Below are 6,906 nucleotides of genomic sequence, written 5' to 3' on the forward strand. Positions count from 1 at the left end.
TTCTGGTCAAAAAGGCTCCTCAAAAGGTTCAAAGGAGCTTTGTATCCTTCTTATGGGCTCTTTCTGATGTTGAAAGTCAAGTCCGCCAGACAGTAGCCGATATCGGGGCCATTTTAACTTTTTTTCTGGTAAAAAAGGCTCCTCGGAAGGTTCAAAAGAGCTTCGTATCCTTCTTATGGGCTCTTTCTGATGTTAAAAGTCAAGTCCGCCAGACAATTAGCCATATTGGGTCCGTTTGAACTTTTTTTCTGGTCAAAAAGACTTCACAAACGGTTCAAAAGAGCTTTGTATCCTTCTTATGGGCTCTTTCTGATGTTAAAAGTCAAGTCAGCCAGACAGCAGACCATATCGTTGCGATTTGAACTTTATTTCTGGTCAAAAAGGCTCCTCAAAAAGTTCAAAAGAGCTTCGTATCCTGCTTATGGGCTCTTTCTGATGTTAAAAGTCAAGTCCGCCAGACTGCAGTCCATATCGGACCGTTTGAACCTTTTTTCTGGTTTGAATTTTTTTTCTGGTCAAAAAGGCTTCTCAAAAGGTTCAAAAGAGATTTGTATCCTTCTTATGGGCTCTTTCTGATATTAAAAGTCAAGTCCACCAGACAGTAGCCCATATCGGAGCCGTTTGAACTTTTTTTTCTGGTCAAAAAGGCTCCCTCAAAAGGTTCAAAAGAGCTTCGTATCCTTCTTATGGGCTCTTTCTGATGTTAAAAGTCAAGTCCGCCAGACAATAGCCCATATCGGAACGTTTTTACTTTTTTTTCTGGTCAAAAAGGCTCTCTCAAAAGGTTCAAAAGAGCTTCGTATCCTTCTTGTGGATTCATTATGATGTTAAAAGTCAACTCAGCCAGACAGCAAGCCCATATCGGGTCGTTTGAACTTTTTTTTCTGGTCAAAAAGGCTCCCTCAAAAGGTTCAAAAGAGCTTCGTATCCTTCTTATGGGCTCTTTCTGATGTTAAAAGTCAAGTCCGCCAGACAATAGCCCATATCGGAACGTTTTAACTTTTTTTTCTGGTCAAAAAGGCTCTCTCAAAAGGTTCAAAAGAGCTTCGTATCCTTCTTGTGGATTCATTATGATGTTAAAAGTCAACTTAGCCAGACAGCAAGCCCATATCGGGTCGTTTGAACTTTTTTTTCTGGTCAAAAAGGCTCCTCAAAAGGTTCAAAGGAGCATCGTATCCTTCTTGTGGGCTCTATGATGTTAAAAGTCATGTCCGCCAGACAGTAGTCCATTTCGGACCGTTTGAACTTTTTTTCTGGTCAAAAAGGCTTCTCAAAAGGTTCAAAAGAGCTTCGTATCCTTCTTATGGGCTCTTTCTGATGTTAAGAGTCAAGTCCGCCAGACAGCGGCCCATATCGGGGCCGTATGAACTTTTCTCTGGTCAAAAAGGCTCCTCAAAATGAGCAAAAGAGCTTCGTATCCTGCTTATGGGCTCTTTCTGATGTTAAAAGTCAAGTCCACCAGACAGCAAGTCCATATCGGACCGTTTGAACCTTTTTTCTGGTTTGAACTTTTTTTTCTGGTCAAAAAGGCTCTTCAAAAATGTTCAAAAGAGAGACGTTTGAAATTTTTTTCTGGTCAAAAAGGCTCCACAAATGTTACAAAGGAGCTTCGTATCCTTCTTATGGCTGTTTCTTATGTTAAAAGTCAAGTCCGCCAGACAGTAGCCCATATCGGACCATCTAAACTTTTTTTCTGGTCAAAAAGGCTCCTCAAAAGGTTCAAAAGAGCTTTGTATCCTACTTATGGGCTCTTTCTTATGTTAAAAGTCAAGTCCGCCAGACAGTAGCCGATATCGGGGCCATTTGAACTTTTTTTCTGGTCAAAAAGGCTCCTCAGAAGGTTCAAAAGAGCTTCGTATCCTTCTTATGGGCTCTTTTTGATGTTAAAAGTCAAGTCCGCCAGACAATAGCCCATATCGGGTCCTTTTGAACTTTTTTTCTGGTCAAAAAGGCCCCTCAAAAGGTGCAAAAGATCTTCGTATCCTGCTTATGGGCTCTTTCTGATGTTATAAGTCAAGTCCGCCAGACAGTAGCCCATATCGGACGGTTTGAACCTTTTTTCTGGTTTGAACTTTTTTTCTGTTCAAAAAGGCACCTCAAAAGGTTCAAAAGAGCTTTGTATCCTTCTCATGGGCTCTTTCTGATTTTAAAAGTCAAGTCCGCCAGACAGTAGCCCATATCGGGGCCGTTTGAACTTTTTTATCTGGTCAAAAAGGCTCCTAAAAATGTTCAAAAAAGCTTCGTATCCTTCTTGTGGATTCTTTATGATGTTAAAAGTCAATTCAGCCAGACAGCAAGCCCATATCGGGCCGTTTGAACTTTTTTTTTGGTCAAAAAGGCTCCTCAAAAGGTTCAAAGAAGCATCGTATCGTTCTTGTGGGCTCTATGATGTTAAAAGTCATTGAACTTTTTTTCTGGTTTGAACTTTTTTTCTGGTCCAAAAGGCTCCTCAAAAGGTTCAAAGAAGCATCGTATCGTTCTTTTGGGCTCTATGATGTTAAAAGTCATTGAACTTTTTTTCTGGTTTGAACTTTTTTTCTGGTCCAAAAGGCTAGTCAAAAGGTTCAAAAGAGCTTTGTATCCTTCTTATAGGCTCTTTCTGATGTTAAAAGTCAACTCCGCCAGACAGTAGCCCATATCTGGGCCTTTTGAACTTTTTTTTCAGTCATAAAGGCTCCTCAAAAGAGCTTGGTATCCTTCTTATAGGCTCTTTCTGATGTTAAAAGTCATGTCCGCCAGATAGTAGTCCATTTCGGACCATTTGAACTTTTTTTCTGGTTTGAACTTTTTTTCTGGTCAAAAAGGCTCCTCAAAATGTTCAAAAGAGCTTCATATGATTCTTATGGGCTCTTTCTGATGTTAAAAGTCAAGTCCGACAGACAGCAGCCCATATCGGGGCCGTTTGAACTTTTTTCTGGTCAAAAAGGCTTCTCAAAAGGTTCAAAAGAGCTTTGTATCCTTCTTATGGGCTCTTTCTATATTGAAAGTCAAGTCCGCCAGACAGTAGCCGATATCGGGGCCATTTTAACTTTTTTTCTGGTCAAAAAGGCTCCTCGGAAGGTTCAAAAGAGCTTCGTATCCTTCTTATGGGCTCTTTCTGATGTTAAAAGTCAAGTCCGCCAGACAATTAGCCATATTGGGTCCGTTTGAACTTTTTTTCTGGTCAAAAAGACTTCACAAACGGTTCAAAAGAGCTTTGTATCCTTCTTATGGGCTCTTTCTGATGTTAAAAGTCAAGTCAGCCAGACAGCAGACCATATCGTTGCGATTTGAACTTTATTTCTGGTCAAAAAGGCTCCTCAAAAGGTTCAAAAGAGCTTCGTATCCTGCTTATGGGCTCTTTCTGATGTTAAAAGTCAAGTCCGCCAGACTGCAGTCCATGTCGGACCGTTTGAACCTTTTTTCTGGTTTGAACTTTTTTTCTGGTCAAAAAGTCTTCTCAAAAGGTTCAAAAGAGCTTTGTATCCTTCTTATGGGCTCTTTCTGATATTAAAAGTCAAGTCCACCAGACAGTAGCCCATATCGGAGCCGTTTGAACTTTTTTTTCTGGTCAAAAAGGCTCCCTCAAAAAGTTCAAAAGAGCTTCGTATCCTTCTTGTGTACCTTTCTGATGTTAAAAGTCAAGCCCGCTAGACAGTAGCCCATATCGGGGCTGTTGGAACTTTTTTTCTGGTCGAAAAAGCTCCTCAAAAGGTTCAAAAGAGCTTTGTATCCTTCTTATGGGCTCTTTCTGATGTTAAAAGTAGTCCGCCAGACAGTAGCCCACAGTAGCCCATATCTGGGCCGTTTGAACTTTTTTTCTGGTCGAAAAGGCTCCTAAAAAGGTTCAAAACAGTTACGTATTCTTCTTATGGACTCTTTCTGATGTTAAAAGTCAAGTTCGCCAGACTGTAGTCCATATCAGACCGTTTTGATATTTTTTTTTGGTCAAAAAGGATCCTCAAAAGGTTCAAAAGAGCTTTGTATCCTTCTTATGGGCTCTTTCTGATGTTAAAAGTCAAGTTGCCAGACAGTAGCCAATATCGGGGCCTTTTGAACTTTTTTTCTAGTCTAAAGGCTCCTCAAAAGGTGTAAAAGAGTTTGGTATCCTTCTTATTTGCTCTTTCTGATATTAAAAGTAAACTCAGCAAAACAGTAGCCCATATCGGGGCCATTTGAACTTTTATTTTATGGTCAAAAAGGCTCCTCAAAAGGTTAAAAAGAGCTTCGTATCCTTCTTGTGGGCTCTGTCTGATGTTAAAAGTCAAGTCCGCAAGACAGTAGTCCATATCGGACCGTTTGAACCTTTTTTCTGGTTTGAACTTTTCTTCTGGTCAAAAAGGCTCCTCAAAATGTGCAAAAGAGCTTCGTATCCTGCTTATGGGCTCTTTCTGATGTTAAAAGTCAAGTCCGCCAGACTGCAGTCCATATCGGACCGTTTTAACCTTTTTTCTGGTTTGAACTTTTTTTCTGGTCATAAAGGCTCCTCAAAAGGTTCAAAAGAGCTTGGTATCCTTTTTATGGGCTCTTTCTGATATTAAAAGTCAAGTCCACCAGACAGTAGCTCATATCGGGGCCGTTTGAACTTTTTTTTCTGGTCAAAAAGACTTCACAAACGGTTCAAAAGAGGAACTTTTTTTTTATCAAAAAGGCTAATCAAAATGGTCAAAAGAGAGACGTACGAAATTTTTCCTCAAAAGGTTCAAAGGAGCATCGTATCCTTCTTGTGGGCTCTATGATGTTAAAAGTCAAGTCCGCCAGACAGTAGTCCATATCAGACCGTATGAACCTTTTTTCTGGTTTGAACTTTTTTTCTGGTCAAAAAGGCTTCTCAAAAGGTTCAAAAGAGCTTTGTATCCTTCTTGTGGATTCATTCTGATGTTAAAAGTCAACTCAGCCAGACAGCAGGCCCATATCGGGCCGTTTGAACTTTTTTTCTGGTCAAAAGCCTCCTCAAAAGGTTCAAAAGAGCTTTGTATCCTTCTTATGGGCTCTTTCTGATGTTAAAAGTCAAGTCCGCCAGACAGTAGCCGATATCGGGGCCATTTGAACTTTTTTTCTGGTCAAAAAGGCTCCTCAGAAGGTTCAAAAGTGCTTCGTATCCTTCTTATGGGCTCTTTCTGATGTTAAAAGTCAAGTCCGCCAGACAATAGCCCATATCGGGTCCATTTGAACTTTTTTTCTGGTCGAAAAGACTTCACAAACGGTTCAAAAGAGCTTTGTATCCTTCTTATGGGCTCTTTCTGATGTTAAAAGTCAAGTCAGCCAGACAGCAGACCATATCGTTGCGATTTGAACTTTATTTCTGGTCAAAAAGGCTCCTCAAAAGGTTCAAAAGAGCTTCATATCCTTCTTATGGGCTCTTTCTGATGTTAAAAGTTCAGTCCTCCAGACTGCAGTCCATATCGGACCGTTTGAACCTTTTTTCTGGTTTGAACTTTTTTTCTGGTCAAAAAGGCTTCTCAAAAGGTCCATACCGTTTGAACCTTTTTTCTGGTTTGAACTTTTTTTCTGGTCAAAAAGGCTTCTCAAAAGGTTCAAAAGAGATTTGTATCCTTCTTATGGGCTCTTTCTGATATTAAAAGTCAAGTCCACCAGACAGTAGCCCATATCGGAGCCGTTTGAACTTTTTTTTCTGGTCAAAAAGGCTCCCTCAAAAGGTTCAAAAGAGCTTCGTATCCTTCTTGTGTACCTTTCTGATGTTAAAAGTCAAGCCCGCTAGACAGTAGCCCATATCGGGGCTGTTGGAACTTTTTTTCTGGTCGAAAAGGCTCCTCAAAAGGTTCAAAAGAGCTTTGTATCCTTCTTATGGGCTCTTTCTGATGTTAAAAGTAGTCCGCCAGACAGTAGCCCACAGTAGCCCATATTGGGGCCGTTTGAACTTTTTTTCTGGTCGAAAAGGCTCCTAAAAAGGTTCAAAAGAGTTCCGTATTCTTCTTATGGAATCTTTCTGATGTTAAAAGTCAAGTTCGCCAGACTTGTAGTCCATATCGGACCGTTTTGATATTTTTTTTTGGTCAAAAAGGATCCTCAAAAGGTTCAAAAGAGCTTTTTATCCTTCCTATGGGCTCTTTCTGATGTTAAAAGTCAAGTTGCCAGACAGTAGCCAATATCGGGGCCTTTTGAACTTTTTTTCTAGTCTAAAGGCTCCTCAAAAGGTGTAAAAGAGCTTGGTATCCTTCTTATTTGCTCTTTCTGATATTAAAAGTAAACTCAGCAAAACAGTAGCCCATATCGGGGCCATTTGAACTTTTATTTTATGGTCAAAAAGGCTCCTCAAAAGGTTAAAAAGAGCTTCGTATCCTTCTTATGGGCTCTTTCTGATGTTAAAAGTCAAGTCCGCCAGACAATAGCCCATATCGGAACGTTTTAACTTTTTTTTCTGGTCAAAAAGGCTCTCTCAAAAGGTTCAAAAGAGCTTCGTATCCTTCTTGTGGATTCATTATGATGTTAAAAGTCAACTTAGCCAGACAGCAAGCCCATATCGGGTCGTTTGAACTTTTTTTTCTGGTCAAAAAGGCTCCTCAAAAGGTTCAAAGGAGCATCGTATCCTTCTTGTGGGCTCTATGATGTTAAAAGTCATGTCCGCCAGACAGTAGTCCATTTCGGACCGTTTGAACTTTTTTTCTGGTCAAAAAGGCTTCTCAAAAGGTTCAAAAGAGCTTCGTATCCTTCTTATGGGCTCTTTCTGATGTTAAGAGTCAAGTCCGCCAGACAGCGGCCCATATCGGGGCCGTATGAACTTTTCTCTGGTCAAAAAGGCTCCTCAAAATGAGCAAAAGAGCTTCGTATCCTGCTTATGGGCTCTTTCTGATGTTAAAAGTCAAGTCCACCAGACAGCAAGTCCATATCGGACCGTTTGAACCTTTTTTCTGGTTTGAACTTTTTTTTCTGGTCAAAAAGGCTCTTCAAAAATGTTCAAAAGAG

Source organism: Siphateles boraxobius, unplaced genomic scaffold (genome assembly GCF_051911475.1).
Source record: "Siphateles boraxobius isolate OS27281-9 unplaced genomic scaffold, OSU_SipBor_1 89, whole genome shotgun sequence".
NCBI classification, from domain to species: domain Eukaryota; kingdom Metazoa; phylum Chordata; class Actinopteri; order Cypriniformes; family Leuciscidae; genus Siphateles; species Siphateles boraxobius.